This window comes from Mobula hypostoma, chromosome 29, assembly GCF_963921235.1.
Source record: "Mobula hypostoma chromosome 29, sMobHyp1.1, whole genome shotgun sequence".
In the NCBI taxonomy this organism is placed as follows: domain Eukaryota; kingdom Metazoa; phylum Chordata; class Chondrichthyes; order Myliobatiformes; family Myliobatidae; genus Mobula; species Mobula hypostoma.
Window position 1 is genome coordinate 902,646 of NC_086125.1, and position 14,211 is coordinate 916,856.

Genomic DNA, 14,211 nt, shown 5'->3' on the forward strand with positions numbered 1-14,211 from the left:
TATTGTCTGAAAATTCAGATTTATAAAGGTTAGAGTAGAAATCTATAAATACTTTTTTAATTTCATAAGGATCTACCATTTCAGTTGAATCAGGTCTTCAAATTTTCAGGATCTGTCTTCTAGCCATAGTAGCTTGTAACTGACCAGCCAATAATTTGCCTGACCTGTCCCCGTGTATATAAAATTGACTTTTGGATTTAAGAAGTTGCTGCTCAATGGGAAAAGTCAAAAGCAAATCATGTTTTGTTTAGAGTTTCACCCTTTCCTTATAGAGATCTTCACTAGGCATTACTGAATAAACTTTATCTATTTCTTTAATCCTATTAGTAATTACTAAAAGTTCTGCCTTGGTTTTCCTTCTTAAAACTACTGAGTATGAAATTATCTGTCCCCTAAGAAAAGATTTCATCGTGTCCCAAATAACTAAATTTGACATTCCCTCAGTTGTATTTAATTCAAAAAATAGAGAAATTTGCTCTTTCATAAAACATACAAAGGTTGAATCTTATATCAATGTAGCATTAAATCTCCACTGAGGTACCTTCAGTATATTATCAGAAAACTTCAAAGTTAATTTCATGGGTGCATGATCCAACAACGCAATGACATCATATGCGCAATCAGCCACAAAGGGCGCTAAATGCATGTCCAACAAAAAATAATCAATTCTTGAGTATTTATGGTATACTTGTGAAAAAAAAGAAAAATTCTTATCTTTAGGGTACATAAATCTCCAAATATTGACCAGACCGTATTCTAATAAAAAAATTAATGCAAGTCGCAGCTTTATTAGGAAGCAACGGATTGGTAAATGAACTGCCAATCAACTGATTGAGACAGCAGTTAAAGTCACCACCCATAATCAAATTATATTCCCTCCTATATACTGATTCATCAATACCTTTGATTCAGCCAGTAACAGTGTTGTCTTCAGCAAACTTGAATATGGGATTGGCTCTGAGCTTAGCCACACAGTCATAAATGTAAAGTGAGTAGAGTGGGAGGCTGAACACACAGCTTGTGGTGCTTGTGTACTGATGGAGATTGTGGAGGAGATGTTGTCAATCCAAACTGACTGGGGTCTGCAAGTGAGGAAATCAATAATCCAATTGCAGAAAGAAATACTGAGGCCAAGGTCTTGGTTTATTCATTAGTCTTGAGGGAATGATGGTATTGAATGCTGAACAGTTGTCGATAAAGAGCATCCTGATGCATGCATATTTGCTGTCCAGATGTTCCAGGGTTGAGTGAAAAACCAGTGAGATAGCATCTACTATGGACCTGTTGTGCTGGTAGGCAGATCTGAGCAGATCCAAGTTGATCTCATGTAGTTAATGTGTTTCATCAACAGTCTGTCAAAATACTTCATCATTGTGGATGTGAGTGGATGCCAGTTACTGAGGCAGGCTACAATGTTTTTCATAGGCACTGAAATCACAGGATCATTGAGGGCTGTGGGAGTTCATCATAATTCCCCAATGTTTTGTCAGTCAAAGTGAGCATAGAAGACATTGAGATCATCTGGAAGTGAAGCTCTGTTGTCACCTATGTTACTTCATCTTACTTTATGAGGTGATAGTGCCACAACTGTCAAGCGTCCTTCATTGATTCAAGTTTAATCCAGCATTGCCACTTTGCCCATGAGATGGCTTTTCAGAGATTGTAGCTCTTGTAATTTTCTTGATCACCAGACTTGAATGCTTCTGATCTAGCCCTCAGTAGATTGTGGATCTTTTGGTTCATCCAGATGTCTGGTCGGGGAAGACATCTGAATGACTTTGTGAGAACACATTTGTCTACAACTATTTTAATAAAGTCTGTGACAATCATGGTGCATTCATTGAGATCCACAGATGAATCCTTGAACATGGCCTAGTCCACCAATTCAAAATAATCCCAAAGCCACTGCTCTGTCTTCCACAACCGCCTCTTTGTTGTCTTACTCTAGAGCTTTATTCTTTAGCCTCTGTCTGTATGCAGGTATGAGAAGGGCAGCCAACTGATCAGATTTACCAAATGGGCCTGGGCATTAATCAGTCGGTATTCCCTATCTCAGTATAACAGTGGCATAGTGTGTTGGGACCTCTGATGTTACAGGTTATATATAATGGTAATTGGGCAGCGTTTTCTTCAAACAAGCCTAGCTGAAATCTCCAACTATGATTTGAAATGTGTTGGGATGGTCAGCTTCTTATATGGAGACGGTATCATGAGGTATCTCAAGCACTTCATTATAGTCGCTCACTGGTGGCATGTTAACTTGAGGCAGGATTATGAAGGAGAACTCCTCAGGTAAGTAGAACAGGCATTATTTGACCATTAGGTGTTCAAGGTCAGGGGGAACACAAGGTTGACAAAACTGCCACATCAGAGCACCACTGAGGGTTTATCATGAAGCACATGCCTCCACCTTTCCCTTTTTCAAATCAGCAGTTCAATATATTCTGTGAATCGAGAAGCCTTTGGGTCTGATTGCCATATCTGGCTTGCTGGGAGAAAGCCATGTCTCACTCAGACATAGAACACAACAATCCCTCATTTCCCTTTGATACAGCAATCTTATCCTCAGGTCCTCAATTTTGTTCTCCAGCGACCAGCCATTTCCTAACAAGATGCTAGGGAGAAGGGGCCTCACCCCTTTGTGTTTCAGCCTGGCTTGGAGGTCCTTCCCCCCCCCACCATGCCTTGTTTCCAGTCATGGCGATGAACTTTTGATGGCTTACAGGTGCCATATCTGCTTAGTCTGCTGAGTACTTCAGAAGGTCGTGAAATCTGTAGATCATTAGATTATGAGGACACGCAGTCCTCTTTTATTGTCATTTAGTAATGCATGCATTAAGATGATACAATGTTTTTCCAGAATGATATCACAGAAACACAGGACAGACCAAGACTGAAAAACTGACAAAACCCACATAATTATAACATATATTTACAACAGTGCAAAGCAATACCGTAATTTGATAAGAACAGACCATGGGCACGTTAAAGTCACAGAGTCTCTCGAAAGTCCCATCATCTCATGCAGACGGTGAACCTCCAGCGCCGCAAACTTGCCGATGCAGCATCTCGGAAGCATCCAACCACAGTCCGATTCGGAGTCCATCCGAAAACTCCGAGCCTCCAACCAGCTCCCCGACACCGATGCACTGAGCACCATCTCTGCAGAGCGTTTCGACCCCGACCCTGGCAACAGGCAATAGGCAAGGCCGAGGATTTGGGGCCTGCCCTCCAGAGATTCTCGATTGCGCAGTAGCAGCGGCAGCGAAGTTGGCATTTCAGAATTTACTCCAGATGTTCCTCCGTGCTTCTTCACGTCTGTCTCTATCAAATCAGGAATGTGCACGGCATCCTACTTCACAGATACGATATCAATTCGGAACGGCCGTGCGCGCTGCGTCGCGCCGCCATCTTCTCCTCCCTCCTGCTGATTTAAAATTGATTTAAGTTGATTGAAGAGTACTTTACTTAAAGGAAAGTTACATGCTGCAGATTACAGTCAGTGTAATTCAAAAGAGATATATTTAAAAGTATTGTACGTAGCCCTCAGAATGCCAATGTGGTTTACTTGTGTCTCTTGATAAAGACCTCTTTCTGTATACCTAATGTGGAATCTGCCAAGATTTTTTGTGCATTAATTTGGAAATTAATTAAAAGACCTTCGTTGATGTGAGTTGAATATAATGAGTAACTTTACTGTTGTGTTGTTTTGTTATTGAGATGAGTCTTGTACGAATATTGTTAATATTTGCAGGAATAATTATTCCAAAATTATTTTTAAATGCCAGGTAAGAGTATGCAACTGTATTGGTACATAAGAATACGTAGAAGGCTCATAAACTCTTCTCGAGCTTCCAGCCAGGTACGGGAATCGATTATAACTGACGTTTCAATGACAAACTCAGCTATCTTTCTCAGGAATGACGCCTGGGTGCGTTTAGTACAGTGGTATTTATATGCCCGTATTTCGTCCCTCCTGATCAGTTAGTCATCACTCAATCAGGTTTCTGCTCTCCCACCTAGTTTCTACCATGTGTCTCATCTGAAAGCTCAAATCGCAGCTTATGCAGTCAAAGATGAGCTGGGACTCAGGTCTCCTGCCGCTAATAGGATTCCCTGTGAATGTGAAGCAACATATATCTGCCAGACGGGACACACGGCGGAAACCCACTTCAAGGAGCACAGGAGGTGTATCCATTTGGGTTACCAAGAGAAATCAGTGGTAGCAGAACATTGCATTTGCAATGGCCATTGGATTGACTTTCATGGCACGCCAATGACTTCTGGGACCACCTGGTAAAGAAAGCCATTGAAATAAAACTGGAGGAAAAGAATTTTAACAAAGACTAAGGTCTCGCTTCAATTAAGAACTGGAATTCGATTGGAAACAAGGTGGGAGAGTGGAGACCTGATTGGATAAGGACTAACCTATCAGGATGGACGGACAATGGGGGTATAAATACCACTGGACTAGACACGCTCAGGTATCATCCCTGATGAAGATGACAGAGTTTGTCATCGAAACATTGCTTATAATCAACACTTGCAGCGGGCTGGAAGCCTGAGAAGAAATTATTCATCATATACATGGGAAAAACACTAGATACATTTTCAATTAGACACTGATTAAAACAAGTGAAGTTGTCCATGCCATGCCTGCTGTAATAATGCTTGCATGAAAAGAGGCTAACAGAGCTGGGCCACTGTAGCAATAAAAGAATGTATCAGAAGCATATTTCCAAACATTGACTAACTGTGTGGTGTTTGCATGTGTTTTTACAAAAGCAGGCTCTGTGAATGTACAAGTTGTGGGAGGAGTGACAGAGGGAGGGAGACATACAGTAGAGAACAGGGCCTACTGACTTCCTGCCAAGTAGCAAACACCCTTTTACAATAATCCTGGATGAATCCCATATTATTTTTTCTCTATGACCATCAATGCCTCACAAATTCCATCACTAATCAGCACACTAATGACAATTTACAGTGGCTGCTTAATGTACACATTTTGGGCTAGAGCTATAGATCTGTACAGTACAGAAACAGACCCCTCAGCCTACATATCTATGCCTATTTTTCTCACCATCTACTCTGATAGTTTTTGCCACATTCGGACCCCATCCTTCTATACCTTGTTTACTTATGTCTGCCACTTAAACATAATAATTATATCTGCTTCCACCAGAGGCCACACATTCCAGATATCAACATCCTTCTGTCTAAATAAACTTACCCCTTCCAAACTCTTTCCTCTCATTTTTACTTTACTCTCTCTGGTGTTTGATATCCCGATCTTGGGAATAGAATTGGATGATTTACTTACTTTTGTCTCTCATAAGTTTATAAACCTCTCAGGTTGCCCCTCAACCTTCCCTGCTCTGAGGAAAACAAGCCCACCTTATCCAATCTATCCCCATAAATGAAGTCCTCCTTTCTAAAACATGGATTTCTTGGGGGATCCACATAGGATCACAGGAAAACTCTCCAAACAGATAGCACCAGAGGTCAGGATTGAACCCATGTCACTAAAGCAGAGAGGCAACAGCCCCTGTTGTTATTCTGCTGAATGCATCTGATCTCCTGTCGTTTTTGGTTATGGACAGAATTATTACATTCACTTCATAGTCATAGTCATAGTCAAAGTCAAAACCTCAGATGTCTGTTCAAAATGGTTCCTGCGTACGAAGTTCCTTGGACTGACATCTTCTAGATAGATCATGAAACCATATATTTCACTCCTCTTATGTCTTTTCAGTTTGCTTCTTTGTCGAATGTGACTCTGGAGCTGTTGGAGCCTGTGATTTGCAGTTTGGAGATCGTTTGGGTGTTTCAGTCTCCAAGAGGATTCTGGGAAGCAGAGGCAGTGTTCACAAACCTGGTGGTGAGAAGCCTGCAGGATGGGTTATGAGCCCATGTTCGACTCCATTATACCGATTAAAGCTTCTACTGTTCGCCAATTAAAGTGACGAGGGAGGTAGAGCGAATGAGGAAGGTGAGCGCCAGTTGCCTGTCTTTTGATTGCTGGTTGGATCACTCTACTGCGAGAGAGGCGAAAGTCCCTTTAGCTTGCTGGTGGGATTGCTCTAATATGGAGAAGGGGAACTGTTTTGATTGCTGGTGGGATTGCTCTAATATGGAGAGAGAAAGCCCTGTCGCTGAGCCTGGAGAATTTTGCCTAGGTTTTCTGTGCTTTAGATACAGACTTGGACTATAAACTTTTTCTCAGTCTTATTGTTTTTTATATTCTGCATCTTTTGCCCTATCTTTCTCATTTTTTTGTATATCAGGGAGGGGGATTTGGGAGGTTGATGTACCTGTTTCATTTTTGTTTGCTTTGTGTGTGGGGAGGAAAGATTTAGGGGATTGATGATCGTGCTGCCTTTCTTTTCTTTCTTGATTTCATGGCTATCTGAGAAGAAGAATTTCAGAGTTGTACCGTTGGGCCTCTGAACCTTGTCTCTTTATCTTCTGCAACAGAAATTTGACAATCTCAAGACTCAAAAAGGTTCATCCTTGAAAACTCTTATAAACAATGATGAAGCACAGTAATCTATTTCCATGGAAACTGTGATTCAGAAACGGAGAACAAATACACTCTGTGGCCACTTTATTAGGTATCACCTGTACCTACTAAAGTGGCCACTGTGTGTACGTTTATGATTTTCTGCTGCTATAGCCCATCCACTTCAAGGTTTGACAAGTCGGGCATTCAAAGATGTTCTTCTGCCCGCCACTGCTGTAATGTGTGATTATTTAAGTTACTGTCACCTTCCTGCCAGCTTGAGCAAGTCTAGCCATGCTCCTCTGACTTCTCTCATTAGCAAGGTGTTTTCACTAACAGAACTTCTGCTCACTGGATGTTTTTTGTTTCTCTCACCATACTCTGAAAACTCTAGAGACTGTTGTGTGTGAAAATTACAGCAGATTAACAGTTTCTGAGAAACTTAAACCACATGTCTGGAACCAGCTATCATTTCCTGGTCTGATGTTTGGTCTGAACAGCATCTGACCCTCTTGATTATGTCTGCATGCTTTTATGCATTGAGTTGGTACCATGTAATTAACTAATTAGATATTTACATTAAAGAGCAGATATACAGGTGTACATGATAAAATGGCCACTCAGTGTATTCCAGTAGGAAACTTGGAATAGTCACAAGTGGCTTCAAGTGCTGGAATCTGTAGCATTAGAAACATAAAAAGGTTAGAATGCCAATGTTTGTTTCCCATGATAGAGGTGCCCAAAACTAGAGAACAGAGGTTTAAGGTAAAAGGGAAGAGACAGAGAGGATCCAAAGGGGAATCTATTCACAATGGGGAATAGTCAGAGTCAGGAGCATGTTTCCTAAGGACATGGTGGAGGCAGACAATCTCCTAGCATTTAACAATAATCTACACAGGCATATGAGTTATCAGGGCATAGAAAGCTTTGCATCTCGTGTGGGTAAAGGGAGTAGAATAGATGTGTGGAATGGTGGTGAAATCAATTGCTTTATGATTCTGTGCTCAGGAGAAAGGAGGGAATGGACTCAGTCAGAGTAGGGAAGAGAGATTTAGATGTCCACATGGCACATGTCAGGAGCATGCTAGGAAAATCCAAGTTAATTTCAGTGAGGTCTTCAGCTGCGGATTGCCTGGAAGTCGATTGGCCAGGAAATGTTTATCAAGTGGGACAGAGCAACCACAGGGATACCATGAACCCATGAACCCAAGGCTCAACTCAAGATCAAATATATTCTTAGGGAAAGTGGTGAGATCAATAACAAGGGAAGGGAGTGTATGACAGTAACCAAAGACATTGATCTTCGTGATATTTAGCTCGACAAAATTTCTAGTACTGCGTGTAAGACAGGAAGTCTGACAAATAGAGATAACAGAATAAACTGGGCTAGGTACATTATCATTTACATGGAAATTTCTCCTGAGCTGCCTTCCAGTTCATCTGGGGATCCAAGGTGGAAGGAGTCTGATGATTCATCATGCACAACAGAATAAAAGTGTACCTAGAAGACCACAAGGCCATAAGTAACAGGTGCAGAATTGGGCCATTCAGCCCATCATCTTTACCACTATCCCATCATGGTAGATTTATTATCCCTCCTAACCCCATTCTCCTGCCTTCTCTCTGTAACCTTTGACATCCTGAATAATCAAGAATCTATCAACCTCCACTTTAAATTTCCCCAATGGCTTGGGTTCCACAGCCATCTGTAGCAGCAAATTCCACTGATTCACCATACCTTAGCTGAAGAAATTCCTCCTCATCTCTGTCTTATAGGGCTGCCCTTCTATTCTGAGGCTGTGCCCTCTGATCTTAGACTTCCCCATTATAGGAAACATCTTCTCCATGTCTACCCTATTGAGCCCTTCAATATTCAATATATTTCAATAAGATCTTGCCAATAGTCTTCGAAGCTCCACAGAGTACTGTGCCAGAGCCATCAAATGCTCCTCATAAATGAATCCTTCCATTACTGGGATCATTCTCATGAACCTCCTCTGAACCCTCTCCAACGTGAGCAGATCCTTTCTTAGATAAGGGGCCCAACACTGCACAAAATACTCCAAGTATCCAACATTGCCCCCACCCTGATGACTAATTTCATATGTGGCTGGATTAGGAAGTGAATGTCCTCTAAATTTGACTGAGGCTATAAAGTAATCCCATCAAGAAAGACATTAGGACAATATAGAGAGTTCATGTGCCACACTGCTGTAATTTAATTAGGTTTGCGATGTCTGCTGTGCACCAAGATAAAGAGGAATAGCCTGAAGGAAGGGTGGCCCTCAAAATCACTGGAGATTTAGAAACTGTCAACACACACTGAACTACTGCCAGGGAAAACTATTATTGTTGGCTGTGTTTCTCTCCTTGCTAATGATTTTAGATGTGACTCATCCCTGAGACCACTTTCTCTGTTATGTTTTGGAACTCCAAAATCTAATTGAAAGAAGAACACAGCAGGCTGGGAAAATGTGTCGACTTAATTTTACTTCGGTGAAGCGCGGACTTATGACATGGCAGCGTCTTATTCCATTCATTTTCAGGAATGACTGAAACTTCATGGCAACTAACTATGATCCATTGTCACTGACTAATTGCTCTTGAACACCAGTCCTTAAGAGAGGCTTTTCAACTCATCAAAAGTGTGCAAGGTTGCAGTAGAGACCACTGGGGACACTTCTGGCCACTTTGTACCTGCATCTATTACTACCAAGAAATTTTTGCCGATGAACAGTTGGACAAAATCAACATGACTCTTCTGCAAGGGCAATGCAGGCCACTCCCAGGGATGGAGAGCTGCTGCTCTTGGCATCTTCTGGGAGGATGGGAACCAGCATGACAGGGCTAAGAATGAGCCACCAAGTTTACAAGTAGATGATGGGTGTAATATGAACATAAGAAAGGACAAGCCAGTAATTAGGCACAAATGCAGACAGAGCAAGGAATTAAGTTGTACCACAGAGGCAAAATTCAAAAGGGCAAAGAATGCAGAACTGAAGGTGCTGTATTTAAATGCACATGGTATTTGGAATAAGATGAATTAATTCATGGCGCAATTAGAGATTTGTCAATATGACGTTGTGGACATCACTCAATTGTAGCTGAAAGAATGTCATAGTTGAGAGCCTAATATCAAAGGATATAATTTGTATTGAAAGGGCAGGCAGGAAGGCATAGATGGTGGTGAGGCTCTGTTGGTAAGAGATGGAATTACATCTTTAGAAAGAGTTGATATAGGGTCAGGGAATATCGTATCTTTGTGGATGGAGTTAAAATATTGCAAGGGTAGAAATAAACATTATGGGTATCAGGCTGGTGTCAGATCACAAGAGAGGGAACTTGTTGAAAGCCTATGAGATGGCTTTACAGAGCAGCTTGTGCTTGAGCCTACTAGGAGAAAGGCTATCTTAGATTAGGTGTTGTGTAATAATCTTGATATTACCAGAGAGCTTAATGTAAAGGACCCTTAGGAGGCAGTAATCATAATATGATTGAATTCATACTGCAGTTTGAGAGGGAGAAGCATAACTCACAGGTATCAGGATCGCAATGGAATAAAGGAATTACAGAGGCATGAGTGAGGAGCTTGCCCAGGTGGATTGGAGAAGGATACTGGTGAGTTGTTGGCAGAGCAGAGGGTGCTGAAGTTTTGGGAATAGTTCACAAGGTGCAGGATCGGTATGTCCCATAGCAGTAGTTCTCAAATGGAAAGGGTAGGCAACTGTGGCAGACAAGGGAAGTTAAGGACTGCATTAAAGCCAAAGAAAGGGAATAATGTAGCAAAAGTGAGTGGGAAGTTGGATAATTGGGAAGTTTTTTAAATTCAACAAAAGGCTACTGAAAAGCCATAAGAAGGGAATAGAAGAAATATGCGGATGAACTAGTCAATAATTGAAAGCAAGATACTAAAAGTTTTTTTTATCAATTATATAAAGAGTGAAAGGGAGATGAGAGTAGATATTGGACCACTGGAAAATAATGCTGGTGAGGTAGCAATGTGGGACAAAGAAATGGCAGATGAATAATGCGTACTTTGCATCAGTTTTCACTGTGGAAGACACTAGCAGTGTCCCAGAAGTCTATGAGTGTCAGGGAGCAGGAGTGAGGGTCATTGCTATTTCAAAGGAAAATTTGCTAGGCACCTAAAAGTCTGAAGGTGGATAAGTAACTGGGACCAGACGGACTACGTTCCAGTGTTTTGAAAGAGGTTGCTGAAGAGATAACAGATGCATTGGTTATGATCTTGCAAGAATCACTAGAGTCACATGGTTCTGGAGGACTGGAAAATTGCAAATATCACTCCACTGTTTAAGAAGGGAGTGATTATAGGCCAGTTAGCTAATCTCAGTGATTGGGAAAGTGTAGGAGTCCATTGTTAAGAATGAAGTTCAGGGTACTTGAAAACTAATGATAAATAATTCAAAGTCAGCATAGTTTCTGTAAAAAGAAATCTTGCCTGAAAAATCTGTGAGAGTTCTTCGAGGAAGTAACAAGCAGGGTAGACAAAGGAGAGGCAGTGGATGTCATTTACTTGGATTTTCAGAAAGCATTTGATAAGATGCATCACATGAGGCTGCATAACAAGGTAAAATCCCATGGCTTTACAGGAAAGATACTGGCATAGTTAGAGGAATGGCTGACAGGCAGGAGGCAGTGAGTGGGAATAAAGCGGCCTTTTCTGGTTGGCTGCCAGTGACTAGTGGTGTTCCTCAGGGGTCAGTATTGGTTCTGCTACTTATCACAATGTTTGTCAGTGATTTAGACAATAGAATTGATGGCTTTGTGGCAAAGTTTGCAGATGATATGAAGATAGCTGGAGAGTAGATAGTGCTGAGGAAGCAATGCAGTTGCAGAAGGACTTAGACAACTTGGAAGAATGGGCAAAAAAGTGGCAGATGGAATACTGCGTTGGGAAATGTATGATAATGCATTTTGGTAAAAGGAACAAAAGTGCAGACTATTATCTAAATGGGGAGAAGGTTTAAACATCAGAGGTGTAGAGGGTCTCAGGAGTCCCTGTGCAAGACTCCCAGGAGATTAATTTACAGGTAGAGCCTGTAGCAAAGAAGCCAAATACAATGTTGCCATTCATTTCAAAGGGAATAGAATATAAAAAAACAAGGAGATAATAGTGAGGCTTTATAATACACTGGTCAGGCCACACTTGGAGTATTGTCAACACTTTTGGGTCTCATATCTCAGAAAGGATGTGTTGTCATTGGAAAGAGTCCAGAAGAGGCTCACGAGGATGATTCCTGGAATGAAGGGGTTAACATATGAGGAGCATTTGGCAGCTTTGGGCCTGTACTCACTGGAATTTGGAAGAATGCTGGGGAATCTCATTGAAACCTATTGAATGTTGAAAGGACTAGATAAGGTGGATGCGGAGAGGATATTTCCTATGGTGGAGGTGTCCAGAACTAGAAGGCACAGCCTCAAGACTGAGGAGTGAACTTTTAGAACAGAGGTAAGGAGGAACCTTTTTAGCCGGAGAGTACAGAATCTGTGGAATGCTCTGCCAGAGACTGGTGGAGGCCAAAACCATGGATATATTGAAATTTGATAGTTTCCTTATTGGTCAGGGCATCAAAGGTTACAGAGAGAAGACAGGGACGATATGGATCATAATGTATGAATACAATGTCTGTCATAATATTTTCTTTGTCTGTTAGGAAGCCTCCTCACACTACTTTGTCCATTGCCATTTCTTCCCAATCTGTGGTAATGATTTCAAGGAGTGGAGCACAGTACCCTGGTTTGGAAGGAACCTGTTATGGTAACTGACAAGTCCTCAAAAGAACCACAACTATGACATGTCCTTCGGCCTTGGGGCACACACCATTGCTTGAATTTTCAAAGCATACTTGTGTAAATCTTATGCATCAATGGTGAGACTACAGTAAGTGATGCTTGGTTTAAAGAATTCACTTTTGTCATATTGTGCTCTGTGCCCATAATCTTATAATTTATTTTAACACTGTCTTGTGATTTTAGAGATGTTTCTTCTCACCCTCACCAGTAACAATGTTGTCATCCAGGTAACAATGAGTGCATGGGCAGCTATGCAGCTCCTGGCCCATAACTTTCAGCCCAAATGTAGGTGGAAATGCCATTCCAAAAATATATAGGTCTATCGTAGTGATAAAGCCTTTTGTGAGTGCTTATGGTGAGAAATACTTTGGACTTTTCTTCCATCTCTACCTGTAGCTAAGCCTCAGCTAAGTTCACTTTGCTAGTGTTTTCCTCTAGAAAGGTTTGCAAAGATATCCTCTATACTGGGCAGAGGGTACTGATCTATCTTCAGTGTTGGGTTGATGGTGACTTTAAAACCCATCCTTCTTGGTATCTGCAGCCATTGCTGTTGCTCATGGGCTCCTCTCAACCTTGGAAAGAAATATTTCATCCTCCACGCAATCTAGCTCACAGGCTACTTTATCACTCATGTTATAAGAAACTGGATGGGCTTTGTAAAATTTGGTTGTGGCCTTCTCATTTAACACTATTTTACCTTTCATATGTTTGAGTTTTCTAATGGCATCCTTGAACACTGCTGTGGCATCATCCAGTCCCTTTCTTGATGCATTTTCAGTGGACTGTATTGCAGAGGATGTGACATGCAAATGGCGGATGGATCTCCAATCAGGTTGTAGTTGTCTCAGCCAAACACAGCTCCACAATGCTGCTACTCCTGTTTTTGCCACATACAAGCCCAATGTAGCTTGTTTTTTGCATTTTCAGCAAGTTTTGCCTTTAAACCTGCATTGGTCCGGTGTATATGAGCCCCTGTCACAATGACACGATTTGTTGAGCCAGGTAGGTTCCTGTTTAGACATTGCAATTTTGTTCATGCACTTTCATTCCTGGCAGCAACTTAATTGCGTCTCTGTCCACGGTTTCCCTTGATACAGCAATTTCAACTGCTCTTTAAAATGTGAGTTTTATTTCAGTTAGAAGCCAATTTTGATGCTTTCTTGTAAGATTCTACAAATTAAATGATCTCAGTGCATTATTAGACCCATCACTGAACTGACAACTGTCAGTCAATCTCTTCAATTCAGCCATGTAATATAAAATGGACTCTCCTTCCTTTTGATTCTGCTTATAAAAGCTAAAGTGTTCTACATCAACAAAGGGTCTGTTTATAAATATTCCTGCATTACCTTCATGATATCAGCAAAGCTCAGTCTGGCTGGTTTGGTTGGAGCAGTTAGACTTCTAAGCAAACTGTATTCTTTTCCACCTATTTCACTCGGTAACACTGGCAATCGTTTTTCATTGGCTATTTCATTTCTTTTAAAATACTGCTGAATTCATTCAGTATGTATCATCCACTTTTCTGTTGTGCAATCAAATGCATCTATCTTTCCAATGTAGCCTGACAATTTTGCTTTTTAAATTTACTATTATTACTGTCCAGTACTCTGCTTTTTTGGGTAGTGGAGTAGAGATATGTCTATACTCTCCTCCTTCCCTCCATTAACCTGCAGATTACCCTTGTGCAAGGTTCAAAATCATTTCAGATCTCCCCCTCCCCCTCCCACTTTCAAATCTCTTACTAGCTCTTCTTTCAGTTAGTCCTGACGAAGGGTCTCGGCCCAAAATGTCAACTGTACCTCTTCCTAGAGATGCTGCCTGGCCTGCTGCGTTCACCAGCAACTTTTATGTGTGTTGCTTGAAATTCCAGCTTCTGCAGATTTCCTCATGTT